The sequence below is a fragment of the Leucoraja erinacea genome, chromosome 9 (genome assembly GCF_028641065.1).
Source record: "Leucoraja erinacea ecotype New England chromosome 9, Leri_hhj_1, whole genome shotgun sequence".
NCBI classification, from domain to species: domain Eukaryota; kingdom Metazoa; phylum Chordata; class Chondrichthyes; order Rajiformes; family Rajidae; genus Leucoraja; species Leucoraja erinaceus.
In genome coordinates this window covers 24873504-24892137 of record NC_073385.1, presented here as the reverse complement: position 1 = coordinate 24892137, position 18634 = coordinate 24873504, and the positions used below count along the sequence as shown (strand labels likewise).

General features: G+C 43.8%; 1 long non-coding RNA gene across 1 annotated transcript in view; it reads right to left on the bottom strand.

The window, feature by feature from the left end:
- LOC129700150 (uncharacterized) overlaps positions 1 to 18634 on the bottom strand; it is a 63904-nt gene that overhangs the window by 32590 nt on the left and 12680 nt on the right. The window lies entirely within an intron of this gene.

Sequence of the window (18634 nt, the reverse complement as noted above, 5' to 3'; positions counted from 1 at the left end):
ATATTTCCATTTGCGGTATCACCTTTTTCTTACTTTTGAGAGAGATCACACAATTTATTGAACAATACTCATAGTCATAGAGTGATACTGTGTGGAAACAGACCCTTCGGCCCAACTTCCACAAATTTGTTGATCTCCACTAACACATGGGGAAGCAAGGAACTGCAGGTGCTACTTTACAAAAAAAGACACAAAGTACTGGAATAACTCAGCGGGTACAGTACTGGAGTAGCTGGAGCTGCGCAGTTTCTCCAACACTTTGTATCTTTACTTCCACAAACACATCGTTTCCTTGTGCGCTGACATGTGGTGATCAGTTTCAAACACGTCTGATGTTTTTGTCCCAAATCTTACCCATCACTCCAGCCCTACGGCCCAGGATAGCCTCCCCATCTGTTCAGTTGCAAAGTTGAATGCGCTCACCTGTGCTCCTTCCCCCGCATCATTGTTGACCAATTTTTTACAATAATAATTTATTAGCCAAGTATGTTTTGCAACATACAAGGAATTTTATTTGCCAAGTCAGTCATACAAATGAAAAGCAACACACAAAATACATTTTAACATAAGCATCCACCACAGTGACTCCTCCACATTCCTCACTGTGATGGAAGGCGAAAACAAAAGTTTGATCTCTTCCATTCTTTGTCGGGGGCCTCGAGCTTTCCGTTCATGGGATGATCTTACTTCCATAGCCGGCGGCTATCGGGCCCTCTACGTCGGGACGATCACTCCTGCATCGGGGAGGAATCTCAGCTCACCCGCTCCAAGCAATCGGACACTGGCTCAGGGCTGGCCGAACCTCTGCGTCATTTGAGCTCCCGACATCCACGGTCTCTCCCGAGACTGCGAACTCTCGAAAGTCCGCAGGCCGCAGATGGAGCATCGATTCCAGGCAAGGGATCGGCTCCGATGATGTCCACACATCATGGGGCTCAAAATCAGTCCGAGCATGCATCCAGAGGCCGCAGAGTGACCGGAGATACGACCCGGAAAGTAATCGCATCTCCGGCAGGATAACAGATTGAAAAAAAAGGTTTTCCCTGACCCCCCTCCCAGACATAAAACAAACAAACAAACATAAAAGAGAGCATTAAAACAAACTTTCAAAACGCACTAAAATTAACAAAAAAAGAAGAAAAAAAACGGACAGACTGCTGGTGGGGCTGCCAATCATACAGTGCCCCTGGTGGTGTAGCAAAGTTACCATTGATTTTTCTTGATTCCAAAAGCATCAATCAGGTCTAGATGGATTTCCTTTTAACTAGAATGTTCGTCCACCACTCTTCAGTGGCAGAAGCATGTGGCCTTTTGTTCAGATGAGAACAAAGGGCAGGACAATAAAACAGTGACTTGCAAATCACCATGTTTTGGCACACGCATGGCAGCATCTGTCAGGTTTACCGCTCTTCACTATCTCAGTTAAAAAAATCCAAGTAACTGTGTTGACGTATAAACACGTGCTTCTAGTGCTTCTGGAATACAAGACCAATACAGATTCTATTTTTGTTCAGTGTTTAGAGATACAGCGTGGAAACAGGCCCACCGAGTCCACGCTGACCAGCAATCACCTCGTACACTAGCACTGTCCTACACACTAGGGACAATTTTACAACTTACCGAAAATAATTTACCTACAAACCTGAACGTCATTAGAGTGTGGGAGGAAACCGGGGCACTCGGAGAAAATCCACATGGTCATGGGGAGAAGGCACAAACTCTGTACAGCCAACACCCATAGTCAGGATCAGACCTGGGTCTCTGGTGCTGTAATGGGCCTGTCCCACTTAGGTAACTTTTTAGGCGACTGCAGGAGACTATGCAGTCGCAACAGAGGTCCTAGTGGGTTACCAGGAGATCGAAGGTTCACGTAGGTTGTAGCCGGTGCTGACCGATGAATTTCAATGGCTCATTGGGGAAAAAAAAACATAAGCAGTAGTTTTCAGAACCAAGGATAACCAACCGGTAATGTTAAATGTCCGCCAAACTTCACAGACGTGTATCTCTGGCTTCTTAAAAGTTGTCTACACTCCTTCTCCCTTCCTCCTCCCCTCTCCCCAGCCTTCCCCTCTCTTTTAAAGGACTTATCGTACACTGTGCAATAGCCGTGCTAATTAAAGCGCCATCCTTCCTGTTCATCGCAGTGTGTGTCTGTATCACCTTGGCTTTGCACCGTATGCATTTCAGACAGCGCTCCCCCCCACTTATCCTGTCCCCTACCTGTGTGTGTGTGTGTGTGTGTGTGTGTGTGTGTGTGTGTGTGTGTGTGTGTGTGTGTGTGTGTGTGTGTGTGTGTGTGTGTGTGTGTGTGTGTGTGTGTGTGTGTGTGTGTGTGTGTGTGTGTGTGCCACTGACAGTCACTGCTCTAGTTGCCGGTTTTTCAGGCGACTGCCGGCAACTTGACAGTCGCCTGAAAAATCGCCTAAGTGGGACAGGCCTGCAGCAAATCTACCGCTGTGAAATTGTGCCGTCCTGAAATATCGTATTCAAACATCCCATAATTTTCTGCTTAATTAATCATATACAGCCTTTACTGGGAAAACATTAAGAAGAGGGGTAGACCAGTCGGCCCCTCAAGCCTGGCCTGCCATTCATGGCTGACTGCTTCAGGCTGTGTGCCAGCCTGTTCCCCATTGCTCTCAATTATCTGATCTTTCAAAAATGTATCTATTTCCTCTTATACTCCACCCCAAAGGTCTTCTATTTATTGATCTGTCATTGAGAAGTAATTTATAAAAACTGCTCAAAGGGAACAGAGTTCCTGCTTAAGACATGTATTTTTTATCTAAAATGCCTGTATCTTATAAACTGTTAAATTAAGGAAATAGTTTTATGGTAAGACAGTAAGAGTTCAAAAAAATTGCAAATGACAAGTGGTCATACTTGCTCTACATTTTTATTCATAGAAAATTATCTTACTGTCATCTTATAATAACATTTAAATAAGAAAACCGTGGACTCTTCATTACTTCAATTCATTAAATCTCATGCTGAGTGTTCATTCCCCTCGATCATTGTTACCTGAATTTCAGGGTTTAATAATTCATCTAAACTTTGATTCAATAATGCATGACTATTTTAAGGAGGATAATACTGAATAATTTAATTTTCATCTACATCTGTTTTTAAGGCTGCATTGGTTCAGCTTTCAATTTCCCATCAAAAGAACAAGAGAAAATAAATGCTGAAATAAAAAGAGTGTACTGGAAACACTCAACTGGTCGGTTAGCATCCGTGGAGAGAGAAGTTGAGTTATCGGTTCAGCTTGATTACCTATCATCAGACCTTTCTTGAAAGATCATCGACCCACTACCTCTGTGTTGTTCTCTCTCCACAAATACTGCTGGGTGATACCAGAATTACAGGGTTTTCATTTCCTTTTTGCTATTGTGTCTCCCATGTGGCAAACAATGATTAATTTCACTGCTCCACCATCCACCACTTCTACTGCCACATCATTAAGTACACTAGAATCAGAGTATGCAAAGGGCGAGATTGATGAAAATTAGAGCATTTTCATCATTTGTGCAGTCTGCTTTTGAATCAACTAATTGTTGAGGAGTTGTGGAGAGACGAGTTTTCCTCAAATTATTTGGTTATTCAGTCTATTGAGTGTAATACAATCAGTGCTAATTCCTGGTGAGCCTATATACTGGCTCTTTCTTAAACACCCTATCCCTGACTATGTGTTGATGTTGAAAGTCAAAAAACTCCAGATAGAGTCATAGACATAAGACATAGAGACTGATCACTACATCATAGATTTATGGAGGTATATTGCACAGAATCAAGGCTTATGGCCCATCTTGTCCATGCCGACCGAGCTGGCATATTGGGCTCTCTGCATTTGGCCCATAATCCTCTCATCCAAATATCGATGCAAATGCCTTTTAAAAGTCGTAATTGTACCTGCATCCATAGTTATTCTGGCTGCTTCTTCCTATAATGACCAGAATTGCACAAAGCATTCCAAGTGTGGACCCACCAATAAGTTGTACAGTTCCATTTTTTTAAAATCAATACCCTTTCCAAACAGCAAGTATGCCAAAGGCCTTCTTCGCCATACCTTCCACCTGACCTGCCAACTGAGGAGGCTACTTCAATTGATGTACTGGGCTGCTTTCACAACTCCCTGCAATTCATTGGGGTACTGAGAAGGCCAGTTGCCATGCCAAGCTGAGCTGCATTCTGATAGGAAGCTTTCTATGGTGTATCAGTCTTTTGATCATCCATTTTGATTGTTGCCTGTGCCTGTTCCTTTACAGCCATTCACAAGATGTATGAACCATGTGTGTTAAATACATGTGACAATAAGACACACAGTTCACTCCTTTCTACTTTCATGCATTCTCTTCTCACTGCAATCTCTTGATTGGCGCTGGGACTCATTGGAAGCCAGTTTGTACATACTCACAGTCTATTAAAAACACAAATGTATCAAAACCATTATTACACTGCACATTAATAAAACTGCACAATTTGCAATGTTGAAATTAACCACTCGGCTTTTCCTCAAACAGCTGCCTTAGGGAAATGAGTCAGATCCATAACTACATTTAAATGCACATTTTACAATCACACCTACACCATAGCAAACTCCTACAAGAAAAATACAGACAATACCAAAGACCCCAGGCACATGTCTAAGAGCATAATTGATGATTCTTAAAGTAAAGCAGTTGCCTTCCCAATGGATTTCTTTATTTGAATAGTTCCTGAAATTCCAAATATATGCTAAACTTTTCATATTGTAGCTCTGTCACCCATCCATTATATTTGGATTTCAAAGCTGCCATAGCATTATAGAACCAAAATATGAAAAAATACAAACACAGAAAATCTCATGAGACTATGTCTTGTGGTTTAAATGATTGCTTTCCTTTGAATTTGTACAATGTCATCAAAGTCAATTTGTTGCACCCCAGTTCCAATTTAACTGCCTTCAGAGACAAGGCAATTCAGGCACCTCTGATGCATTTTTGATCTTGGTTCATATTTGTTTTAAATCCTCAGACACTACAAATGTGTAGTGTCTGTGGGTTTCTTTTAAGTTGCTCCAAAAGAAAGGCAATCAAATAAAGCTGGAGCTAAAACACAACGTCCTTTATTGAAGACAGTAACACAACTGAAGCCCTGTATCTGGGTACAACAATATACAACAACAGATCTGAGTGCCACACAAAGAAGTCAGTTAGTTTAGTTTATTGTCACGTGTACCGAGGTACAGTGAAAAGCTTTTGTCGTGTGCTAATCCTGTCAGCAGAAAGACAATACATGATTACAATCGACCCATTTACAGTGAATAGAGACATGATAAGGGAGCAATGTTTAGTGCAAGGTAAAGCCGGCTAAGTCCGGTCAAGGATAGTCCGATAGTCTCCAAAGAGGTAAATAGTAGTTTAGCACTGCTCTCTGGTTGTGATAGGATCATTCAGTTGCCTGATAACAGCTGGGAAGAAACCGCCACTGAATCTGGTGGTGTGCTTTTTTCACACTTCTATACCATTTTCCTGATAGGAGAGGGGAGAAGAGGGAGTGGCCAGGGTGCGATTCGTCCTTGATTATGCTGCTGGCCTTGCTGGGCCAGTATAAGGTAAATGGAGTCAATAGAAAGGAGGTTGGTTTGCGTGATGGTCTAGACTTCTTCCACAATTTGCTACAAATTCTTATGGTTTTGCATGGAGCAGTTCCCAGCCCAAGCTGTGATGCATCCTGATTAAATGCTTTCTACGGGGCATCTGTAGAAGTTGGTGACAGTTATGGAGGACATACCAAACTTCGTAAAGGGCCTGCCCACTATACAAGAGCTCTCGCGAGTTAAAAAACAAAATCATACTCGTGGTAAGTACGTAGAATGTACGTAGCGGGAACGTAGGAGCTCGGGACATCTCTTAGTGACTCATAATGCTAACGGCAGGAACTCAGGAAACGCAGTAAGCTCGTGAAGTTTTTTCAACATGTTGCAAAATGTCCACGGGTGCCCCGAGTACCTACGAGCGGCTACCATAATTCACCGACTTCGAATCAGGGGAAACTCAGGAGAACTCTTGAATTACCTCGTACAGTGGGACAGGCCCTTAAGCCTTCTATGGAAAGACCTCAATGTTTCCTTTTTAAAAGGAAACAACCTCAGACAATCAAGTTTGTTACTTACACAAATAAACATGCTGTATGCATTAAATTCAATCAATTATAAGCTCAATCAATCTGCTAGTCTTCTTGCCCACTGACAATTGGTGAAAAAGGTTAGCAGATGAAGGACACAGCTAAAGAGAAAGTGCAAATAAAAGATAAAGTACAAGGGTCGTAACGAGGTAGATTGGGGGGGGTGATTGTTTTTTTCACTGCTCCTTCCCTCATGAAACTCCCACCATAGATAATTATTCCCCTGATCTAAACACATTAGGTCCGAAACAGCCCGAGTTATTTGGTATGCGATTAATGAAATTAACTCAATCATTACATTCCGTCTCACTTGACAATGGGATTTTCCATAGAGACCAAAGCCTTTATTGTGAAACTAGCAATTGCCGATAAAAGAGCTACTGCTATTACACAAACTATTCTCTTGAGAAAAAGGAATCCACAAAATGTATGGAAATTCCTCCCAATTCTTCTATGTTACATCAGCTGAGGATCAAATACCTTCTAGCATGCCAAATGCACTGTTGCCACATGCCCATGCCACCAGAGAGAGTTCAACCAGCCATTCCTCCTTGTACCCTGCAGCTCTGGCTCATCAAAGGTGGTCATTGTCTCTCTCACTGCTCCTTCCATCATGAAACTCCCACCCTAGATAATTATTCCCTCTTACATTCATTTTCCTTTCAAAAGTCAGCTTAAAACCCTGCCACTATGTGTGTGTGTGTGTGTCCGTCCCCCCCCCCCCCCATCCAACATCCACCAGTTATTCATTTTTTTCCCACTATTCAAAGAAATGTGCCCATGGATTTTGTCCTAAGTACTAAACTCATAAAGGGTTTACAATCTGCGTTTTCTGGTGGTGTCTGCATAGGTTGGTCTGTGCAGTCCCCGGTTGAAAGATAACTTGACTAGTCAAGCCCCTGTCCCACTGTACGAGGTAATTCAAGAATTCTCCTGAGTTTTCTACTGATCCAAACTCAGAGAATGTCCGTAGCAGGTTCGTAGATGTCTCGTAGTGGCTCATAATGCTAACGGAAGGTACTCGGGACATCTGGTAAACTCGGGACATTTTTTCATCCCTGCAAAAAATGTCCACAAGTAAAAAATACTTATGATGACAAAAGTAGTTACTTTTTACTCGTACGAGCTGCTACAAGACATCCACGAACTCCTACGGACCCGCTACGGACATTCTCCGAGTTCGAATCAGGGAAAAACTCGGGAGAGCTCTTGAATTACCTCGTACAGTGTTAAATTATCTCTTGAATTACCTCGTACAGGGGCTCAACGCATGTACGGAGTATCTGATGCACTTTTCCAGCTGAATTTAATATCAAACTGATATAAAGTATCAGTTTCAGTGCAAACATATGAAGAACCCCTGAAGTCCACCAATGCCCAGAAGATGGACTGCCAAAATGTGACATTTTGCCTCAAACTGGATGGATTTTCTCCTGAATTTAGGACACAAATCCAAGAGATGCTCAGTTTTACAAGCAGAAAATCAGACAGCAGTGCACTGTGAGAGAACTGGGTGAAGCGAGTGTAGCAGTGGAAACTGGGAATTGAGTCCTTGCTTCCCAGGATTGCACGGGCCCAGTGTAACGCAGGAGGCCACTTGTGCAAGGGAGAAGAGCACACTGATCTCTGGATGGCCAGAGGTTAAGACAACGGGATGATTTGAAGAAAGCTAGCACATTTACACCTACCAGGGTAGATTGTTAGCCCCTTCAAGTGCTAAATGAACATTAAGCTTAAGGTGGACTGAATGTTCAGAAAGATACCGTGACTTCACATCAATTCAACTTCAAGATTCAAACTTTCTCACACCTGAGTAAAGAAAGCATCCTTTAGATTAGGTGAGACCAAACCTCTGCACTGTACAGCATGCAGGCAGCTAGTTTCCCTTCTTGTGAAACTCCAGAAAGTCAGGTAATTTGTCAATAAATTCAGACCTGTTGATGTTTCTGCTCCATAGAGTCATCTTCCCTCTTCTTTCCCTCTTCTAACCCTTTATTTCACTGTTCCTTCAGCAAAGTGATGATACGAGGCGAACAACCTGCAGAGTTAATGCAGGTAATGTATAGTCCTGATATAGTCAATATGATCCATATTGCCAACCAGTTCCAAGATGGTCTACACTGAACCAGGGTAGCCAAGCTGTTCCTACTTGGAATTTACAAAGGTTACTATGCAAGGCACCCTGCCAATGTCTCTGCATCAACCTGATCTTCTCCAGAGACAGTGAAAGCTACTAGACAGCCCATGCTGCCAGTAAATCCAAACCCAGGGCGACAGACTGCTCCATTTCGGAGTTTTACGGAGGTTAATAAAGAGACCTTACCTGCCAACGTCTTTGAACCCGGGTCGACCTGCATGTTGCTTCAGCGAAGTTCTATTGCAGACCCTGTCTGAACACATAGTCAGCCCCACTCCATTTCAGAGTTTTCCGGAGCTCCAAAGCGATATTGCTGTGCAAGGCACGCCTGCCAGCATTTCTGAGCCCAATGGGACAGACTACTTCTTCGGCCTACAGCCTCTTAGAGCCTTGCTGGAGCTTTAGTGTACAGGCCACGCTACCAGTTATTCCCAGCCTGGTTTGACAGGCCACTCCTTCTACTCCTTCGGAGCCTTATCGGAGCTCACTGAACAGGCCACGCCTGCCATAACTCAGAGCCTGCCTTGACAGGCTACTCCTGCGTCCTTCTGCCTTTTTTGAAGCCTTTACTGGAGCTGACTATGCAGATCGCGTTGCCAGTTTCTCCCAGCCTGGATCGACAGGCTGCTCCTTTGGCCAGCTGCTCCTTCGGAGCCTCAGCGGGGCTCACAGGACAGGTCACGCCTGACATTACTGCAAGCCTGGTTCAACAAGCTGTACTTGCGTGGCCAGCTAGTGACTCCCGACTGCTCCTTTCCGGAGCTCCAACGGCGCTTCCTGCTCCTTGAATACAGGGTGAAAACCCACCAGAATACTGGAGCTTTAACCACCTAGAAAGGTACTCCACCCCTGCAGCCACCCTAAATTCCCCCTGCAAGTCTTCAACTTGCTACATAAGTTCTCTCTGAAGAGATACTATGCAGGCTGCACGTTACTGGCCCTGTAAAAATGAGCCATTTTGGGAATTATCTCATGCCTAATAGCATTTTGCGAAGACAATAGCCCCAACTGGGTATTACAGAGAAGTGATAATGCAATTTTCTGCACTCCTGAGAGTTGAGCCCATCAACTGACTTGCAAAAGGCCGTAATGACTCCAGAGCGGTTTTTGCACTTGCTGACATAATTCTTTGCCTACATATGATCACACTGGGATATCCCAACTGATGAAATTGACGAATAGAAACATCCAAAAGTCTGGCAGTTATCTGGACTGGCATATTTCCCAGATACTTCTAGCCAGATCTTCCTCCAGTGAATCTCCTATCCCCAAAGGGATGGCAAATATGTGACAAGAGCCAGTAGCTCCTTCATATGATTAAAAATGAAGCATATCCCACATTAATTCAGGGATTCGATTTCCTTATCGATATCCACATAGTTGGAGTCACATATGTAAGAATCTCCAACACTGCCCTCTTCTGAGCGGGAAATATTATAACGCAACCCTGAACCAGGTGTTGCTCCCACAGGCATCTGACTGACACAGCCTGTAAATGTCTCCTGAGCTAGGAGCACATTTCCTTTTCCATTTTATTTATTTATTCATCCATTTATTTTTCTTTATATATTTGCTTGTTTGTTTGTTTATTTATTTATTTATTTAACTTACTAAACAGGTCGCGCCTGTTAGTGACTCCGAGTCCTTGCTCCCTTCTGGAGCCTCAACGGAGTTTCTTAGGGGAGGAAATAGACTGCAACCCTGAACTAGGTATTGCCTCCTCTATCTGAATCCCTTTTGGAGCTCCAATCGGTACAGGCAATGCCCATCAGATGCTCTGAAGAGCTGCCTGCTCCAGTGGAGCCCCATTCTGCCGCATCAGCCGCTGTCCCAGTCGAACCAGCAACGTTATTTAAAAAAACCGCCAGCTCCTGCTGAGCCCCCACTGCATTTGCGCTATCTCCACAGCGGTCGCAGTCCGAGCCGAGCTGGCAGCCGCTATTTATAGCCATCAGCTCCTTTACAGAGCGCCGGCAGCCGCTATTTTTATCTTGCCGGCTCCTTACGGAGCCTCCATGGTGGCGACTGTACAAGCTGGTTCTCCGGGCCGGCTGCCCCTATTTTCCAGCAGTGGCCTGTTCCTGAAAGAAAATCTTTCCCCTTACTTGTCGGAGCAGTTTCGAACTGCTCTGACTCTCGCACCATGCATCGACGTATTGATCCGCATGCGGGCTGGCGGGCTCTTCATTTTTTATTGCAAAATATAACTGCACATACAGTTTGGTCTCCTTGGAGATGAATGCTAAGAAAAGATTTAACAGTGTATCAATATTTGATCAGGAATAATCTTCTTAGAGTACATAAAGTTAAATTTCCTATAATATTTAAAAGACGTTTGGACAGGTATATGGAGAGGAATATGGGCCATACATGGGCAGATGGACTACTGTAGTTGAGGCATCTTCATCAGCATGGGCTGGTTGGGCTGAAGAGCCTGTTTCTGTACTCTATGACTCTAACGAGAAATTTCCTGTAGCACAAGGGGTCAAATTCAGAGCATGTGAGAACTAAATTCATCAGCCGTTCGCTTTTACCAACATTAGCCTATGGATGTGTAATTGTCCAGTTTATTCATTTCCTCTCTGTTATCAACATTGCTCAAACTTCATGAAAATTAACAGGCCCTTCAGCCCACCAAGTCCACACCACCAGCGATGCCCACACACACACATTCAGGACAATTTCCAATTTTACCAAGCCAAACTCTGTACAGACAGCACCTGTAGTCAGGATCGAACCCAGATCTCTGGTGCTGTAAGGCAGCAACTCTGCCGTTATGTCACCATGCTGCCTTTCATTGGTAGTTTTAATTTAGTGTCCCACAAATGCACGTTAAATAAAAATAATCTCAGAGGTGCAGATATTTGAAGGATGAACGGGTATAGCAGATATTACAGCTGCACAAGAAGGGTCCCAACCTGAAGGCTCTCTGTCCGCCAGGGGTGTTGGCTGATCCACTGAGTTGCTCCAGCACTTTATGGGGGGTCTTTTCAGCTCCAGTGAAGTTGCCAATGTGCATTTTGTCATTTCCTCTCACAGCCCAGAGACATGCTGGTTGGCAGGTTCATTGACCCTGAAAATTGTCCATTATGCAGCTGGGTGACAGAAGAGTTGGAACGTGAGAGGAATTGATGAACATGTGAGAGGGAATATGTTATAAGAAAATAATTTGGGGGGAATGAGACAGATGGAAATGCTTTGAGAGCTGACATGGTCTCAATGGACTCCATCCCCACTGTGAGAAATTATGAGCTGATAAATATTAGAACAGTGCCCAGAAGATGAATCACTGCAATGTTGGGGCAAATAAAAAAACTTCCCGTATGGCATTTTCCTAATTACATGCTGCAAAGCTTGTCACTATTAATTTGATGAGTTTAATAATAAGGAATTTTTCCCATGTTTAAACAGTGCTAATGATGTTGGAAATATTTATCCCATCAGCACTGATTGAACTTTGCACAATTTCCCAATTAAGCAGAATCAGAATTCCAACCAAGATTGCAGATGAACATGTTTATTGTGTAAATTGCTAATTAAATAAATAATGTTCTGAGGTTGAGAAAAGACAGCTGCTGTTCAGTTGTGTAATCAGACAAATGGTACACTGGAGTTGGTCAGCTGCTGCCTGGAGCATCCCAGAGCAGCGAATCCTACTGCACAAGAACTCGGGAAGAGGTCCCTGTATTTTTAGCTACATACTGTAACAGAACAAATATTCACATCAGCATGTTAGTGAATGAATTGGAAGCAGGACAGGATTTGTGACCTAGCTCAACAGAAGAGCAGATCACATAGCCCATCACTATGGCTGAGGGCACCACGGTGGCACAGTGATAGAGTTGCTACCTTTCAGTGCCAGAGACCCGGGTTTGATCCTGACCACGGGTGTTGTCTGTACAGAGTATGTACGTTCTCCCCATGACCGCGTGGGTTTTCCCCAGGTGCTCCGGTTTCCTCCCACATTCCACAGACATGCAAGATTGCAGATTAATAGAAAGATTAAACATGAATTTACCATTTGAAGTTTGATCTTTATTTTATGAGAAGTTGGAGTGAGAGACTACATGAAGAACCCACCAGTCCGCATGCGCGTCAATCTTCAAAGCAACTGTATGAAACCACAGACCACTTGCACCAAATTAAACTATAGAAAGATTAATAATGCTTGACTTACCGAATGATCTTTATGAGATTCAGGGTTGGGAGGGCACATAGTCTCTCACTCCAACTTCTCATAAAATAAAGATCAAACTTCAAACAGTAATTTCTCGCTTAATCTTTCTATTTTATATCGAAGTCTCGTGATGAGACTACGTGAAGCCTTTGAAGCCCTGTGGTTCCATGCAGTAAATGTGAAAACACTAAACAGATAAACCATAAATGGTAGAAAAGACATGGGCTATTAACAACATGATGCTAACTTTACATACATGTACATCGCCCTTAATTGGGCCACAGTGCCAATTGCCTTTGGGTTAGACAATAGCTCATGCAACACTGTTCAGAATTCTATCTGCAACCGTCCAGACATGTTCAACAAAATGTTATAACTTCTGAAAGTGCGCTTATCTGACCCTCCTGCTGTTGCAAGAAAGTGATCAAAGGGAAATATTCATTCTATTGGCTGCTGACGATCCAGCTCCCTGGTAGAGTGAAACTTGAAATGATTTGTATTCACTCCTGCTATCAGCTGCTTACACTCTATCCATCTTGAAATAGTCTGCACTAACAATCTCTTGTGAAAACTATTCTTCTTATCGAGTCCACACACAAGATTAGAAGTTGTTCAGCCTGAGCTGAACACACTTCTCGGCATCTGCACAATGGTGTCTGTCTTGCGCTTCTTGTGCTTCTTGTGCATGGTGGTGGGAAGATTGGTGGAAACAGGGCCGCGACGTGAACGCTCCTCCGATCTGGTGGGTATGCTGTCAACTCCAAATTGTACCCAACCATGCCTGTTTTGCTTTATGAGTTCATTCACATAAAATGCTACCCTCTTGTAAGATATGACCGAGAGATCCAGATGGAGAAATTGCGTTATAACATAGTCGCTTCTCTTAAACCCAAACTGAAAGAAAACCACAAACCTCTGTGAAACCTGAATGGTGGCCATTTAGGAAAGGGTGAGATGCAACGAGACCTGGGTGTCATGGTACACCAGTGATTAAAATTAGGCATGCAGGTGCAACAGGCAGTGAAGAAGGCGAATGGTATGTTAGCATTCATAGCAAAAGGATTTGAGTATAGGAGCAGGGAGGTTCTACTGCAGTTGTACCGGGTCTTGGTGAGACCACACCTGGAGTATTGCGTACAGTTTTGGTCTCCTAATCTGAGGAAAGACATTCTTGCCATAGAGGGAGTACAGAGAAGGTTCGCCAGACTGATTCCTGGGATATCAGGACTTTCATATGAATAAAGACTGGATAGACTCGATTTGTACTCGCTAGAATTTAGAAGATTGAGGAGGGATCTTATAGAAACTTACAAAATTCTTAAGGGGTTGGACAGGCTAGATGCAAGAAGATTGTTCCCGATGTTGGGGAAGTCCAGAACAAGGGGTCACAGTTTAAGGATAAGGGGGAAATCTTTTAGGACCGAGATGAGGAAAACATTTTTCACACAGAGAGTGGTGAATCTCTGGAATTCTCTGCCACAGAAGGTAGTTGAGGCCAGTTCATTGGCTATATTTAAGAGGGAGTTAGATGTGGCCCTTGTGGCTAAAGGGATCAGGGGGTATGGAGAGAAGGCAGGTACAGGATACTGAGTTGGATGATCAGCCATGATCATATTGAATGGCGGTGCAGGCTCGAAGGGCCGAATGGCCTACTCCTGCACCTATTTTCTATGTTTCTATGTTTCTTTCTTCAAGATCGATTGAGGCCCCAAAGCAATCCTCTGTAATAAGCTATTTTGCTGATTGAAAATTATCCATCTGAAAATTGTTATACCAAGCACATGTTCAGACTAGCCAAATCCTAGAATGATTTGGCTTCCTCCACTTTTCTTCAACCGTGAGAAGATATTAGAAATATACCCCTCTTTTTCTTGAGCAGGCTGCTCATCCTTTTGTGAAATGTCTCCGTTTCAACTTGAATAGTCATAGTTTCCTCTTTAGACCATATGTACGGAAATCGTGGCTTCTCTTGTCGCGGAGGAAATTAATCAGTAGAAACTGAATGTAATAACCGTTTATGATTTGTAAAATATAAAGATTGGAGGTTATCCGTCCCCACCTGTTGTTGAACAGTCTCAACCTATCTCCAACTTGAATATTGTCAGCACCTCTCATGCGACTGATGGAATAATATTTGCATACCTAAACGGCCTCCACCTCATTGTCGCTTTACTGTCGATGAGGAGACAGACGGTGGCTGTAGATGTGATCAAGGCAGTTTCTAAGAAAGCATCTGTTTCTAAGAAATCCACCTCCAGTTTAAATTCCATTTGGAATATTTTGGTGGACCAAGAAACCAAGAACTTGCTATAAAAACCACCAAGGCTGCCAATAAAATAATAGACGAAAGGTGATTATCACCCCCCGCCACCATGATCCAGCAACCCCTGAGACTGACACCACCAAAAATGGCCTTGGGCAGATGATCAATATAGTCAACTGACCCTAGACTTTGCTCTGTCCCCTTGGCTCAGGCATCATGGCCAACTGGGGAACAATACCGAGTATGTTGAGTGTGCTGCCTCCATGGCGAGCGCTAAAACCTGCGAATAAAAAGCCCTCTGGCTTGGTTTTAATTGTGTAGGCCTGGTGCTCCAACCAGCCTCAGTGTAGTGGTTTCTGCCACTCGTTTGGTAGGGATGATATGCATGCAGGTAAATGGGAGTCTTACCCACAAAGGGTGTCTTTACCACACCCACCGCAGCCTTGAATTCCTCTTGCAAGTCTTTTACTTGCTAGCCCAAGTCTTCCCCAAAGAGATATTTGCAGACTGCACATACTAGCCTTGCACAACACAGCATATATTGGGTTGCTCTCAGGCCTATACCTTCCTAACACAATTAGAGTGTGCATTACACAAAAGTGCTAAGGTGTCTACTGCAATTCAGACAGCTGAGTTCCCTCCACTGACCTTGGCAAATGTCGTAATCTTTCTTTGAGAATTCTCTGAACTCACTGGAGTTTAAAGCCTTTTGACTTTGTTTTAGCCTTGAGATAACCCCAAATGGTAGCATTTACCTACAGACCTCCAGTGTCTGGCAGAAATCAGGACTAGCATACTATCCAGCAGTGCATGAACTTCTCAATCAACTGATGAGAAGTCAAATAACCAATGCTACTTGCCAGTTCTTTCTTCAGCGGTTCTCCTATCCCCGAAGGGATGGCAAATTTAGTCACAAGTGACAGCAGATCCTTATGAGACTTGAGTTGAAGCATACCATCCACTTGATGTTCACTGTCAACTACCTCACAGTCAGAGTCTCCACGAATAATCCACAAAACACCCCTCCTCAGAGTGGGAGATATCATAATGCAACCCTGAACCAGGTATTGCTGCCGCAGACCTCTGATTGGAACTACCTGTCTCGGTCGCCAGTGTGCGCAACACATTCCCTTCGACCAGCCTCTCAATCAGGCCTACAGATGATATCCTCAATGGATGTTGAGGCAGTACCTTCCTGCACAATATTGTCCTTCTGGACATTTTGCCGTTTTGGCCTTGGCCTACCCTGAACTTGGGTTGCCAAACTGCTCCCTTACAGAGCTTTTGCTTTTTATTATTATTTTTTATTTATTTTTTAATTTTTACAACATAAACCTGCAAGTCAGGTAAAAATGGTACGTGTAAGTTCGGCCTTTACTGGTTTACCTATCCCCGAGAGGATGGCAAATGATGTTCCAGCGTGCTGGCAACTCTTTTTAGCCGAGCTGAAAGAATTTAGCATGTGTTGAGGGAATCCTCAAACTCCCTGCCTCTGAGCAGGAGATAACCTCAAATATCTGACTCAAATAAACTGCCTCAATCAATAAATGCAACTTCCTTACTCTTGTGGGCAGCCTGATAACCCCAATCATAGATGTTGAGGCAGCGCTTTACTGGCCAATATAATCCATTTGGTTTCAAGTTGGTCTACCCTGAAGCTGCTCCTTTTGGAAGCTTTCACAGAGGTTGCTGTGCAGGCCATCCTGCCAGTGTCTCTGAGCCCGGTTTCAACAAACTGCTCAATTTCAGAACTTTCTGCAGTTGCTGTGCAGGCCACCCTGCCAGGGTCTCTGAGCCCTGGTCACCAACCTGCTCTTTTTCAGAGCCAGTGGAAGGTACTAGACATACTATGCTACCTGTGTTTCCGAACTGGGGTCACCAAGCTGCTCCATTTCGGAGCTTTCACGGGGGTTAGCAAGCAGACCTTACCTGCCAGCCCGGGTCTCCAAGCCCAGGTCGACCTCCTTATCCGAGCTTCAGCAAAGTTCCTTTTGCAGGCTGTGCCTGTCCACATCTTCGACCCCACGCTTGCCAAACTGCTCCCATTCCGAGCTTTAAATGGACATTGCTGTGCAGGTCGCGCCTGCCAGTGTCTCTGTGCCCAGTGGGACAGGCTGCTCCTTCGGAGCCTTCTGCTCCTTCGGAGTCTTGATGGAGCTTACTATGCAGATCACGCCTGCCAGTTACTCCAAGCCTGGTGCGACAGGCTGCTCCTTTGGAGTCTTGGTGGAGCTCACTGCGCAGGTCGCGCTTGCCAGTTTACTCCGAGGCCGGCCGCTTGCTCCCTTCCGGAGCCTCAATGGCGATAACTGTATAGGTTGCACCAGTCAGCCTCTCCAAACCCGCTGCATCCATTTTCGGAGCCTCCGAATCCCGTGCCATGCGACGACGTATTGACGCGCATGCGGGCTGGCGGGTTCTTCACGTAGTCTCATCACGAGACTTCGATATAAAATTGGATTCTGTAAATTATCCGGTGTAGAATAGAACCAGTGTAAGGGTGATCACTGGTCAGCGCTGACTTATTGGGCTGAAGGGCCGCTGTATCTCTCAAACTGAAAAAATACATTGTCTAAGTCAAATAGTCATACCGCACAGAAATAAGCCCTTCAGCCCACAAAGTGCACATTGACTTTCAGTCAGCTGTTTATACTAATCCTATGCTAATCCCATTTTATTCACCCTAGATTCCCACAACTCCCAGCATTTACTGGCACACTTGAGGCAATTTACACTGGCTAATTAACCTGGATGTGGGAGGAAAGTGGGAACCTGGAGAAAACCCATGCAAGCACAGGGAGAATATGCAAAGTCACTCAGTGCCAGAGTTCAGGATTCTACCTGGGTCTACAGTGCGTCAAGGCAGCAACACAATCTGCAATGCCACTGTGCCACGTGGAGAAAAATAACTGTGTGTATTGGCATAAATTGGTATAGATTCAGTCAGAGCTTCTGTTTGCTCTGCTCATCCATTCAATTCTGTTTTACACAAAAAGGTGAAGTAACCGCATATCCCGCTGAGTTACTCCATCTTTTTGTGTCTATCTTTGGCTTAAACCAGCATCTCCAGTTTCTTCCCACACAATTCTGTTTTACAATAGAATTGACTTGTTACGCTGTAAAATAAATTGTTTTCTTGGAGCCTCGTGAGCCCCCTGTTTTATCTAAGTCACAACCAATAGGAGCAATTGTTAGACCCTATACTACCACCTTGGTTAAGGTTTGTTGGGAAACTGCTTGCTTTGTAAGACAGTAACACATTACGTTATCTATTTCCCAACCAAGCCACCATGCTATTGAGCATTTCTGTATTTCACGCACATCAGAAGGTGATCTGCAGAATGGAGTATGAACTCTTTCCGAGGTTGCCTGTACAATCCCCACAGGCTAATGTTGGCAGAGCGTTGGTGATGCATTTAATGATTTCTCAGGTGTGTTTCACATTAATTCCAGCATAAATTTATCTTCCTTTTTAGTATAATCATAGAACCACAACAGAGGGGAAGAGGGCTATTCAGCTCATGGATCCCAAGTAAAATCCTCATCTAAATAAAATTCTATTGCATTTATATTGTTCCTTTAATATGTGGATATTAAGTAATCTTAGGGATCATTGATTGCATTGTAAGTGATAAATACCATATTTCTTAAAATACATAATTAGTTACATTATGCTTATGTTGTAAATGTTATTGCCAGTCTTTGACTGAGAATATGCATATTCTCTTAGAGATTTTAATTGCTTTGTGGGTATTTAAGTTAGTAATTGTATCAATCATATTGATGGAGTTGTCATCTATTTTTGCTCATATTTCCAGACTTGTTCCTTGGAATAAATATTTAGCAGCACACATTGAAGGTAAAACATTGAACAGTCCAGCACAAGAACATG